Below are 14,109 nucleotides of genomic sequence, written 5' to 3'. Positions count from 1 at the left end.
ATGATCAAGATCAGGGGAGAGATAATCAGAATCTTTGTCGTTTATGGTCTTTGAAGTGTTGCCATAGATGTTAGTGTCATCAGCATAAGTGTTTACAAATGATCATAGGATGTGATTTGTAAGAACATTGATGTAGATCAGGAAAAGTTGGGCAAGTATGGACCCCTTAGGGACTTCAACATTAATACTATGAGCTTCTGATTTCTGCCCATGAACCACTACTCTTATGAACCTATCAGAGAGAAATGATTTAATAATTGAGAAGACATTTCCAGCTATACCGTAGCTGAGATCTTGTGGAGTAGACCTTTGATATATCAAGAGCAATTGTCCTAGAAAGGAAGCCTCCGTCAAGAGATTCACTGTTAGCACATCTGCTGTAGATCTAGCAGGATGGAAACCGTATTGCATTTCATTAAGTTATTTTTGCTGAGGTGGTTGACTACTTCTCTGTTTAACACAGATTGCAGCTACTTACTCATGATGCACCGGAGATTTATTGGTCTGTATTGAGAGAGAGAGAGAAGACCGATCACCTGAATTTTGAAATACAGGACATACTGATGAGGTTTTCCAGGGCGTTGGGAAGCAATTCTCCTTAAGGCAACGCTTCAACAGCCTTGTAAGTATGTCAGCTAGTTCTGGTTTAGTCTATTCTAGTTAATAAAAAATAATAAAATAACAGGAAGACCTGGCGTTATCTATCCTTGAATGAAGACCTGTCCTTCTGCCAGAACACCATATTGTGTGTGTGTAGGGGGGGGGTGTTTATTTTAATTTTCGTCAGTCGTGTTTTTGGATGAAGCACAAGAATGGGATTTGTTTTACAATACAGAGATTCGAAAAAATGGTAAAAAATTCAAGTACATAACAAATAATTGCTATCAAAGTCAAGATGAGTTACTCTTCTACCTAATTAGAAAAAATTTTTTTTAGTGGTTTTGCTCCCTTTATAAATGTTTAATCAGTTCGAAAAACAAAGTGTCTAGCATTTACGCGAGAACAAGAAAAATGGCCGCAAGTTGGTTTGCAAAATTCAAAGTTTTGAAAATGGCTTTAAACTAAAAAATTATTCAAAATACTGTTAGAAACCCACACAATATATGTTACCATGACATACATTGTGCAGGTTTCTAACAGTATTTTGTATAATTTTTTATGTAATTTTGATTTTTGATTAATTTTTTGAATCTCTGTGGATTGTAAAACAAACTCCAAGAATGTATTCATTTCATCTTCAGGAAGTTGAACACAATGTCAGGTCTGGGTTTGTAGGGTGTTTCTGTGGAATGAACTGGATTCAAACTTAGCGCACCTAGGTTTTCAGTCCGTGTAACCACTTAGTCATCTTAACCCAACACAAGAATGTACTCATCATTTAATTTGGTGAAAAGGAATTGTAAATGCACTGATGTGCAATGAGCTTTATTACAACAATCTTTTGAAAATTTTTTTTGTTTTTTTTACACAGTGGTCACCACTTATCAAGGCCCGGAAGCCACTCAGGGATAAGGGTTATTGCAAGTACATTACGTTAGTGTGGAGATTTGATGAAGTATTTACTTAAGGGGGTGGTTCATTAGGAATTTGTTAACGTTGGACTTGAAGACATCCAAGTTGTAGTCAGGTGGGAAGCAGGCAGACGGAACAGAGTTCCACAGGCGTGCAGTTCTAACAAAGAAGCTTTGTTCATGGAATCCACATTTTGATTTAGGCACAGATATAGAGTTGGGGAAATTTTTCACAGTGGATTCAGCTAGACGGGTGTTTTTCGTGAAAGATTGGCGAGGGGGGGACCAGACATTGGAGTTCAGACGAGTACCTGCCATGGAAATAACGATAAAACAAGGATAGGCTCGCAACGTCTCTTCTGTGGATCCATAACCCTGTGGGAAGGGGCTAAAGCAATGTTTTTGAGCTATTTAGCCCCAAAGGAATTGTTTTAAATTTATTAAGAGTCTTTTAAAAGCTATTTTAAAAGTAAGACAAAAATTTTCCGGCTGAGGTGGAGGATCCCTCTGCCCCCACTACAGTGGGAAACCCTGAAATAAGAGCGGATTTTTTAGTCTGCAAGCTCTCACTTGACATTCTGACTTATGTTTTCAGCAAAGCTTTCTGCCTTTTTTTTCTACTACTCAAGGAGATCACACTAATCTGTTGCAAATATCGCAATTTTCTTACTTAAACCAAGAAATTTTTTGGAAAATACCAAATTTCGGGGTTTAAATATGCCAGAATAATGGTAATGCCAAGAGATATTTTTGGGTTTTATAAAAGTTTCATCCTATGTTATTTAAAAAAAAAAATTCAAAAGTTGTTTCAGGAAAAGCACCACAGTTATCCTCTGTGTTGCTCTGCTTTGGAGGGCTGAACGACCTCTTAAAAAGTGCTGCAGTGGCACATGAATTCATCAAAACGAGATCTTTCCTTTTATTTTGGTGCTTTTCTAATTATGAATTTTGGATTCCTGACACTTGGAAACATGAAATTTGGGCCTAAGAGGATTATTTTTAGCCCTAGAATTGCAAATTTTCTAAAATGTCCGAATTCCAAAATATGGTGTCGTGATGTACCGATTTCGTATTTCTGGACCGAAATCAATCTTTTGAAAAAAAAAAAATGGATTCCTCTATTCAAATATAGCTGAAAATGCAGATTTTTTTCTTGGTTTTTACCTAAATTTTATGAGGTGCCCATAGGAAAAAAATCTGAGGGGGTAATGCCAGGGCTGGATTATATGGGCTGGAATGTCCCCCTTCACTGTTGAAGTCCCTAGATGCTGGAGGTCTTCTTCTTTGAACTGATAAACTGGAATTCCCTCCATGTTTCTTGCTTCCCTGATTGTACTAACATGCAGAAGTTTAAATGTAATGCGAACAGACATCTTGCTGGCAAGGAGAAGTCCAATATGACTGGAAATGATGTTAAGATAAGCAAAAAGTACATACAGCACCTGGTTACTTATTTAGTAATGAATAGGCACAATGCTGCTTAACCTTGTTAATCTAACAGGCCGGTGTGTAAACGTGATTATGTTTTTTTTTTATACTTTACTCTCGTAACTTTTTACGAGATCAAGCGAGCTAACTCCTCCCGAAGCTAACACTTGATTTTATTATAATTTGAATTTATATCCTAGGGCTCTTTTCAGAATAGATTTTGTTCCCTTTATGACTGCTCTCTGTATTTCATTACAGCTTGGTCTACCAGGGATTGCTTCCAAGTATTTCTTAAGGTTCTTTTTCACTAGGCCAGTTGCTCCTATCACAACCGGTATAATGTCTATATCTTTCAGAGACGATGTCGTCTTTAAATCATTCTTGAAGTTCTGATGCTTGGTTATCTTTTCTCGTTCAGCTCTATTAAGGCCATAATCATTTGGGATGACAACATCAATAATGAGCGCACTGTGTGTGTACATATATATCATTTGAGGTTGCTATTTTTCAAAAGTAGGGTAACAAATGAAATATAGTGAGGTTAATACAAGAGTGCTCAATACAATAAGGGTTGTTGCCTGAAGAAGTCTCTAGTTAATAAATACTAGTAGACTGAAACATGCTCATGACTGTGTAGCAACAAACTACTGCTTATGTAAAGACAAATTTAATATATATATATATATATATATATATATATATATATATATTCGTATCATTTTAGTTCAAATTTTTATATTAAAAGAAAAAAATGTACAAGTCTCACAGAAATAGATAAAAAGAATATATAAAAATAAGGTAGATAACTTGTTTTTTGTCTTTAAGTTTAAATAGGAATTATTTTGTTTACATTTTGAAAATTTTTTTTTGTCTCCATTGTGATAATCTTTGAGTTTATTTAAGAAAAAACTGGTGCAAATGTTTTTGTTCTGTTTTAATCTTCTCTATATAAATAAAATGAATTCATTTTTTCCCGTCTGATTTTGACATTAATAGGATTAAAAATCAAGATATTTCATGCAAATATAATATGCACAAACGGCAGAACAATATCTGAGGTGTGTTATAGGCTTATTATTTCTCAAATTCCTCGATAATCTTAGATTTCTATACTTTTTCTGCTGAGAAGTCACGGCCAAAATCGGTTAAGATCAATGGAAGTAGTAAAATATTTTCTCTCTAATAAATTCCTCCTCCCCCTGCCACCACTTAACACCGTTTGGGGATCGTTCACAAGGAACAGTTGAGAAGAGAACACCGGTTTGGCTTTGTAGTTCTTTCATGTGGTTAGCGTGCTGGACAATTCACATTATATTTTCACGTTCGCGCCGACCTACCGTAGTCGTTTTTTTTTTTTTTTCTTTTCCTAAACAACTGGAATGCACTTTTCTTGGTGGCCGAACTGTTAACGTTGCAGATGTTTTTTTTTTTTTTTTGTTCACACTTTATTTTCCTACTTTTACTCATGACTCCGGGTTTGAGCCTTCCTACTTACCTACCATAACATTTTTTAAAACTCCCCCCCCCCTCGTCCCGGAAACAAACACTCGGGCAACGCCGGGTACCCCCGCTAGTAAAGAATATTCTAAAAATAAATATAGCTAGACAGAAAAGAAATTTGTCAGGTGCATTGCTATTTAGGTCCAATATGGAAAATCAGATTAGATTTCAATAACTAACAGTTCAGCCCGGCTTTGCTCGGGCCCTATGTACTGTTCATAACTTGCCCTACGTATGAATATACACTTTATGTAAGATTTTAGACGTTTACACCAAAATTTACTTGATTAATTTTATAGAGACTGCAGAGGTCAACTTTTTTTTTTTAACTTTGACCCAAATTTTAACCCCTTACCCATTCATCATTTTAGTCTCAAATCAAAATAAAAAGTTTTACCCGTGTCCAAGTTACGTACATCTAAAATTTCAAGTCTTTAGACCCAAAATTAACAGAGGAATTTGGTAGAATCTGCAAACGTCAACTCTTTCAACTTTGACCTTTTGGCAGCCAAAGTTTTGCCTCAAAACTGATTAAAATGCTTGCCACATGTCTGAATACCCATTATGTATAAATTTCAAATGTTTAGACCCAAAATTGGCTGAGTAGTTTGCTAGACACCACAGATCTTTTGAACTTTGACCCCTTGGCAGCTCAAATTTTCAACCCAAGCTGATTAAAAAGCTTGCCCTATCTCTGAATACCCTTTATGTAAAATTTCAAATGTTTAGACCAGAAATTGACTGAGTAATTTGGTAGAGACCGCAGAGGTAAAATATTTTTTAACTTTGACTCCAATTTTGATCCCTTAACACTTAATTTTTTGGGCTCAAATCAAATTAAAAAGTTTGATCCATGTCCAAGTAACCTACATCTAAAATATCAAGTTTTTAGACCCAAAATTGGCGGAGGAGGTTGGTAGAGTTTTCAACGGTTTAATCGTTGAACTTTGACCCCTTGACAGCCAAATTTCTGGCCGAAAACTTAAGAAAATTTTCCCAAATCTCAATACTCCTTATGTCAAATCTCGAGTCTGTAGACTGAAAATTGAGTTATTTAGTAGGGAAATACACACACACACACACACACACACACACACACACACACACACACACACACACATATTTCTAGATATATAGATTAATCTTTGTGTTATTAAAAACAATTCTTTGGTACAGAATTAACGTTAAAGATCAACATGTAGACACGAAAGATCGAGGGGGATAGTAAGAAGAGTTGGAAAAGAGGGGGATTATTTATTTATTTATTTTAATTTTATTGTCATTTTTTAAAAGTGTTTGCTTAAATGCTGAAAAAAAATAAACAAAAGAATAAGAGAAACGTTTGTCACTGATGTCCATTTAAAAACTTGAGCATCGGCTTTTAAAGTGTCCGCTTTGTTGACTTAGTTTTTATCATGGATAAAAAAACCCCCACACTATTATCGTTGAATGAAGATTAGTTCTAGTCATCTTGTTTTTGAGTTTTTATTGCATTAACATAGACGGACACTTCAATTTATTTGGTTTTGGGGAAAACTGGTATCTGTTTTACTGATTATAGAAAAATTATATAAGTAAACATAGGTATGATTGGGTTTAAATCTCTATACTCCCCTCAACTCCCCCTCTCTGGTTCTTATCTTCAGTTTTTTTTTATTTTACACCTGTAACATAGTTTTTATTTTTTACACCTGTTACATAGTTTTTTTATTTTACACCTGTAACATAGTTTTTATTTTTTACACCTGTAACAGGTTTTTTTTTTACACCTGTTACATAGTTTTTTTATTTTACACCTGTAACATAGTTCATGAACGCGTGGGAAAGTAGCAGCAGCGAAGGATGGCTGGCTGCAAAGAGATTAGCAGCAGCAGCTGAAAAAAAAAGGCATATGCAAATTAGGAAGTGTGCGCAAAAAGGAAAAGGACAAAAAAGTGCTTGGAGGAGAAATAAAGTGGGTGTAGAAGAGAATGGATGTGTGAAGTTGAAGACTAGAATGGGGCGGCTGTACCCAGCGTGTGGTCGGAGGAAAGAGAAACGCTGGACAGGTTAAAATGGACATGTGGCAGCAAGAGATTTTTTTTGTTTTTAATTACAATTTCACCCCAAACAAGGCACATTGCCACTTTGATGTAGCGGGCTACTATCAGGGACATAAGCTACAGGGGTACTATGTGGGGAGTTGGGCAGCAAGATGTGTTCACATTACACTTGAACTTCTGCATGTCAGCACAGTCGGGGAAGCAGGAAACCGGAAGAGAATTTCGAAGTCTAGCAGTTCTGGGGAAGAAGCCATTAGAGTAGAAGGCCTTCCTACATCTAGGGATCTTTACTGTGTAGGGATAGGACTTTGCTGCTTGTCGGGTTTATTTTCGTTAAGGGGGCACAAGGGCTTGTAGTTCGTCAGCGCATTCACCATTAAAATACTTGTAAAACAGGCAGAGGAATGCAACATTTCTTCGACGGGACAGGGGCTGAAGCTTAGAAGACCGTTCGGAACCTATCAGGTTGGCTACTCTCTTTTTGACCCTGTCCAAAAGCAAGAAACTAGTAGAAGATGCACCAGCCCAAATGTGACAGCAGTACTACATACATGGGCGAATGGTGGCTTTGTAGAGGTACAGGATACTTTCAGGCGTAAGTAACTTTCTACCACGGTAGAGGGTCCTGGATATGACCTTAAACTATATCCGATGGTGAGGCCCCAGCTTGCGGGCTTTGGGGAGTGTGAAGCCAGCCTTTAATTGCCATTGCTCCCAGGTTCACTCTGACCTGGACTGGTAGTACCTGTTAGGGTCCCAACTATGGGTTAAATAGAAACCGACTTGAAAACAACAAATATATTCTATTAAAAAAAATTTTTTTTTCAAAATCTTTGGATTCGGCATTAAATAACCTGAAAAGGGTTGATATGCCGTAAAACAAAAACAACCAACCAACCAACCACGGTAGAGAGAGAGCCCACCTTTTTCGCAGCAGACTTTTGTAAGTGGCGCCGAAAGTAACGGCAATAAAAAATTGTATCAAAAGAGAAAAAATGCTGTCACGGATTTTTATTTCTTTCCAGTTTTGTTTTTGTAAATTACTTAAGTAAAGTGTAATGGCTACGTTGTTGGATTCCATTTGCTGTGGATAGGAACTTTGTCTTGATGAAAGAATATCAAATCAAACAGATGATGTATTTTATTGTTTTCCTTATTAGTTCACCTGATCAGGTAAGCAAAATCATACGATTCATCTCGCCAATCCATCACATTGTTTCCTTGTCTGGAGATGCCATGGCGACAGAACTTGAATGCCTTTTATATCCCATGCTGTCTCCTGGTTATTATGCTACTAACTCTAGTCTCCCCTGACACATGACTCATCATTGTCATATCAAATCATAACACTTTCACTTTCATGACCTTCAGGTTGACCTAGGTCAATTTGACATAGTCTGTTTGTTGTTTAAGATCTTTCACAAACATAGCCGGGTACTTCGATTTATTTGAATGAGTTGATGGTGAAAACTAACATGTTTTAATGCCTGTAGAAAAATTATATAAGTAAAGTAAATATAAATAAGATATATTAAAATCTCTTTAATCCGCAGAGTTTCAAAGAAATGAGCTCTTCTCATCAGAAGAAAAATATTAGTAAATGAAAATATTATTCATAACTTTGCTATAATATTCATTTGCTAATACCTTTCCTCTGATGAGAAGAACGTTCTTTGAAACTCCGTAGATTAAGAAAATTTTAATATATCTTATCTGAGTGTTCTGTTTGAGCAATAAATTCATGTAAAATATAATTCATAGTCTTAAATTTGCGTTATTCTATAACAAACTCTATTTCTTATTTTGGCTGTAATGAGCTTTTTTATTTGGTTGAGGTTTCTATATAAATATTAATATTTATATTCACTTTAACTTTACAGCTTTTGACTTATAAACTTAGTTTTCACTTCTTTATATATATATATATATATATATATATATATATATATATATCCGAATTGCATGTTGTATCCACGTGTATTCCTTTTTAATATATTTAAATATGTATGAATAAAAAATCAATACAAAAAATATATAAATATCTTTTCTGTATTTATTTCCTGTGTGTTGATGTGTAGGAATACAAAAAGTCTTCTGAAAAAAACGAGAATGTTTCCTTCAAAAGCACATAATTTTTGACCGATCCTTCGATCTTCCTCAGTGTGAATGATCCTGGATATGACCTTAAACTATATCCAGTGGTGAGGCCCCAGCTTGCGGGCTTTGGGGAGTGTGGAGCCAGCCTTTAATTGCCATTGCTCCCAGGTCCACTTTGACTCGGAGTGGTAGTACCTGTTAGGGTTCCAACTATGGGTTAAATAGAAACCGACTTGAAAACAACAAATATATTCTATTAAAAAATTTTCTTCAAAATCTTTGGATTCGGCATTAAATAACCCGAAAAGGGTTGATATGCCGTAAAACAAAGACAACCAAACCAAACCAATCCTCAGTGTGAATGATAGAAAACATGAGTGTATTTGATTACAACAATAACACAAACTCCACAAACCCCTTTAACAAGTATTCAGACAGCTGCAGCATGATCCCACCCTCAACACAATAAACAACATGCCTCCACTCAGTGCAAGAAAACAGCCCCCAAATCTAAGGTCACTTCTAACATCCACAAAAATACACAACACTTCCGCACCACTAGGAAACAAATTATGCAACAAACCCAGGTGCAAAGTGTGCAAACGCATTAATACTAGCGACACATTTACACCCCCAGGCACAAACACTCAATTTAAACTCCCTTCGCTCACTTGCAATAGTCCCAATGTAGTTTACATAAAATATTGCACTAGATGCAGAAAGGGTAATTACGTGGGGGAAACAGGCCGAGAGTTCCGCTTACGTTTCAACAACCACAAACAAACAATTAGGGACAAATCTACACAGCACACAATAGCAATGCACTACACCCTCCCAGACTACAACATAGACAATATGCAATGTGTACTTACAGCCTCCAACTTTCAGACACAGAGACAAAGAAGACAACATGAAAAGAAACTCATTCTGAGACTTAACACCCACATCTTCGGTCTAAATAAAGATTTGGGACCGCTAAATGAGTATTCTTTTCATAAAAAATAGAAATCCACTAAAGACATTTCCCCACGGGGCACAGGGGCAGAGTGAGTATGCACGGTGGAAGAATGGCTTAGCATCCCCTACTAAAAGTTAGTTTTTGTTTACGTAAGGACTTTTACTCCATTTTATTTTATTTTTTCAGATTCCACACATTTTAATTTCCGACATATATTTAAGTCCATTTTCTAAGCACGCATACACAAATGCACAGGTGTAGACACAGGTGCGCCCTCCATCCCCCTTCACAAACCCTATATATTTTAGTACCCTTCTATGAAGATATACAGGATTAGGTTTACTATTATTATTATTATTATTATTATTAGCGTTATTATGACTATTATTATCATCATCACTATTATTGTTATTATCACTAATCTATATATATATATTATTATTATTATTATTACTAATATTATTGCTATTGTTGTTGTTTTTACTATTATTCAACACTTTGTTTAAGCATTGCAATGCATTTTTCAGTTTCATTTCTAACATTAAACGTTATTAACCTCTGATTTCTCTAACCGGCATATCGAGCTTCCAATTTTTGTGATAATTTAAAAACAATGCTTTAACCTATACTTATCACTTACTGTATGTGCATATAGGAGTATACATGGGGGTGGGAGAAGAAAGAAAAGGAACAATCCGAATACTTTAATAAATTTTAATGTTTCAACAAGAATAGAAAAAATTAAGTAAATGATGATCAAAAGAATATTCTCCGTTTATTTAGTTATTTCACTTCATTTTATTTATTTTTTCCAACATTATATGTTTGTATATATCAATTAACGAAATCTACAGTAGCGTTTAAAAAAAAAATAAATAAATGTGTGTGAGTGGGTGCAGACAATCCAGACAACCTAGACCCACAATAAGTCCAAACTCTTGGAAACGAGATTCTACTTCACACCCACTTAGCTTATCATCTAAATCTGCTCATCAATCTCTAGCTGTATATGCGAACACGTCCATAAAAGTGGGTGCGCATATGCTATGTATGTAAGAGTACGTGAAGAAGCATATGTGGTAGTGCGTGAGTGTATATACATGTATGTTCACATTTACGAGCATGTCCGTGGGATGCGTGGGTGTCCAATTCAAATTTTTGTGAAAGACTTAGTTTTGAATGGAGGCCACACAAGTTGCTGACCATTCCAAGTCAAAAATGCTGGAAGGGTCATATTCAAATAGATCTTTACCTTAATGGCTATACCCGTGCCCCTCCTCCCGCTGCTTACTCTGCCCGCTCACTCATGTTTTCTATCATTCACACTGAGGAAGATCGAAGGATCGATCGAAAATTATGTGCTTTTGAAGGAATAAATACAGAAAAGATATAAACATTCATATATTTTTCGTATTGATTTTTTATTCATACACATATATATATATATATATATGCACAGATCACCATATAATGATTAGATCATTTTGACAGACATTAAAAATTCATTTAATAATAATGAATGTTTAAATTTCAACAGTATTTCTCATGGTTAACGGTGGCCGAATGGATTAAGTCTTTGCTAATGAAGCCGGAGATGCCTTCTGTTGCCGGATTCGAATCTATGCACTGATGATTTCTGAAAAGATGAAACACCAGTGTTTGTAGGTATTTAATAATTATTATAGTAAATATATACATATGTGTGTGTGTGTGCTTTCTAAAGGTATGACTCCTTCTCCAGGTCCAACATAACACCTTGTTTAATACATATTATTAATTGTTAAATGTTCATATACTTGCCACGACTTTCACCCTGGTTGGATCTGAGCAGAATTTGATTATTTAAGAGGATGGCTTAACTAGAAGTTGTTAAATTCGAACTTGAAAACATCATGTTGCAGTCAACTGGGAAGCAGACTCGTGGTATTGCATTCCAGATTACCAGTCTGTGTACAAGTAATGTAAGGCCAGTTAGATGGGGAGAGCATGTTTAGATGATGAGGCTGTTGTGCGTGCCCAAAAGTTTTGTTACCTTGGTGATATGATTTGTCTACAAGGAAGAAGCTAGTGTTGGTATGATAGCAATAGTGAGTGGATGTAGGACTATCAGTGATAAAGATAGACTTGGAAAAAAAAGAAGAGGGATAAATAGGCTTGGCTAGATATTAGTTTAGTTTCGAAGTCAATTTCTAAAAATTGTCGATGCCAGCATGGAAAATGTATATAAAAGCAAATTAGTTGAAATTGTGAAAATTATTTCGACTCCTGTCAATTTACTTATACTTTCTCCCATCCAATCAATACTGATTACATAATTTAGTCCCACTCTAAAAATTGAATCTTGTAAAAAAAAAAAAAAAAAAAAAAAATTAATATGGTATAAAGAGCTGTACAAAAGAACACAAGCTTCCTTCTTCAATCCCGTGCAACACCAGGTTTTTCTGCTAATAGATAATGTAACTTGTGCAGGAATTTGTATCTTGTAGACCAAATACTCTGATTCCTGACAATATAAAAGATCAGGCTCAGTCAGACTCCTGAAATCTTAAACGTTTGACTGCAGAATTAAAATCTTATTCTATAAGTAATGATTTATATATTCTGCTAATTTTTAGCTACCCAGTGTTGTCCGGGATTGAATGTTGCCATTTTAATTTTTAATTTGTCTTTTTTTGCACATCTTGTTTTAACTTATACAGAAAAAGAAATAAAAATTTTAGTTGTAGGGAGACAACTCTTTTCTATATCCTCAATTATAAATGAGTTATTCCCCTTGCTTTTTTTTTATACTTGGAAAAATGTTTCCGTTTTAACGGTTGTCTGAGATTGCACAACTTAAATAAGTCTGTTATTACTGTGTCATTAACATAATGACTGAAAAATTGCTAGTCGTAAGCTAAGTTTGATATGTTGGCTTAAATGCTGTTGGAGTCTAACTTTTCAAATCTGGCAAAATAATATTTTATTATCAGAATCCTTTGAGATGAGTAATTTGTATATTTATTTGTTTGTGGATTGTTATCCTCATCTCCATAGTTGTTGTTCCGCAACGTTTCGGCCAACTATTCTTCTGGCCTTCGTCAGGTGCAGTGGATAGAGGCGTTGAATCTCTACAGTTTCAGGTAAGCATTGTCTGAAGATAGTGGTTTTAATCCTACCCAAAGTCGGCCAGACGATTAGTTGACCAAAATGTGTTGAAACGACAACTATGGAAGGCAGTAATTACTGAGGATACAGTTAAGAGACTTAGCATTCCTATCCTGTTGAGGTTAACCATCTGATGAAAGCCAGATGTATAGTTGGTCAAAACCTTGTGAAACAACTATGAAGATGAGGATAACAGTCTGCAAATAAATAAATAAATATACTGGCAAGATAACTTTATATGTTCGATATATTACAGCATTAAATTTGTTTTTAAAATAAGGCATGGAGGGGGCATATTTGTTGCGTCTGTGAATTAAACATTTTTCAGTGATGGTGGTCAGGTAAAATGAAATTTAAAGAATTAAGAGGGGGGGTGACCTAAATTGAATTTTTTCTTTTTTTTTTTTCCAAGTCGGAGCCGGTCAATTTTCACGAAAATTTTTAATGCCCATACAATTTTCTTAGATTCAAATTCCAATTCCGGTTTTGAAAAATATCTTTGCTTGATGTCAAACGATTGGAGATGGTGAATCTACTGCTACGATGCAAGGAAATCTATGAGCTTTTCATTGAATTAAAGCCAATGAATGTGAAAAGCAGTCTTGTGTATTTCCCGTTTCCATGGAAACTAAAATACGGTTGGTTTGCTGCTGATGATTCTTCTTACAGGAAATGCTGATTCCTCATCCCCCTGCCTCTACTCCAACCCAATAGCTGGGGAAGATACAGAAGATAGAGGACAGTTTGAGGGTGTGAGGGGTGGACTGACAGAAGAGGGCGGCAGTGTGTACATGTGTTCTCATGCAATAGTTGGATGAGCTAAGGTAACACTCTTCTGCAGAGAGAGTGAGTGATGAAGAAAGTAAGTGATGGAGAAAGATGTTTTTAGAAAGAAGACATTCTTTGCCGTGAAAGTGACAGACAGCATCAATTCTAAGAAACAGAAAAAATAAAAAGTAACAAACCAAAATTAACAAGGAAGAAATTGGCGTCTGACTTAATTATTATTTTTTTTTGTTTTAATTTCTGGTCTTTACACGTCTTTGAGTGGGATTCTCATCGTAACCGCTGCCACTGTTACCTAGCATTTTCTGTAATCTTCATCTTTTACCGTTCTTTGCCTCTCGATGGCGTTAGTGTTGGTGGCATGACAACTACCTCCGATTTTTGGATTACCATGACAACTAGACTTGAAGGAATCTTCTATCTACCGTCATTCTCATGACCAGGCGTTGCCAATTCCCGCCTGTCTTTGTCTCTCTCTTATGTTTAATTTTCATTTATTTATTTTTCCCTCCACCCTTTAACCGTTTTCAATAACCACTAGGGAAGGCTTTATTTCACAAAAAAAAAAAAAAAAAATTCCAAACCACAAAACATAGCCATGACGACGGCTGTCCAGGTTAGTATATCTATTTCTGTTCAT

The 14,109-nt window shown here is 35.5% G+C and overlaps 1 protein-coding gene across 2 annotated transcripts in view; it reads left to right on the top strand.

Moving 5' to 3' along the window:
* LOC145243933 (uncharacterized) overlaps positions 1-14,109 on the top strand; it is a 409,975-nt gene that overhangs the window by 108,878 nt on the left and 286,988 nt on the right. The window contains exon 1 of one of the 2 annotated variants that reach the window (XM_080107061.1): positions 10,081-14,085. The exons of the other annotated variant lie outside the window; for it this stretch is intronic. The gene's annotated coding sequence lies outside the window, so the exon portion shown is untranslated. Of the gene's footprint in view, positions 1-10,080; positions 14,086-14,109 lie in introns of those variants that run through there. 2 annotated transcript variants of the gene reach the window in all.

Source organism: Euprymna scolopes, chromosome 22, assembly GCF_053919585.1.
Source record: "Euprymna scolopes isolate OS-2025 chromosome 22, ASM5391958v1, whole genome shotgun sequence".
Classification (NCBI taxonomy): Eukaryota; Metazoa; Mollusca; class Cephalopoda; order Sepiida; family Sepiolidae; genus Euprymna; species Euprymna scolopes.
The sequence above is the reverse complement of the archived record's forward strand: the minus strand, read 5'-3'. Positions and strand labels throughout refer to the sequence as shown.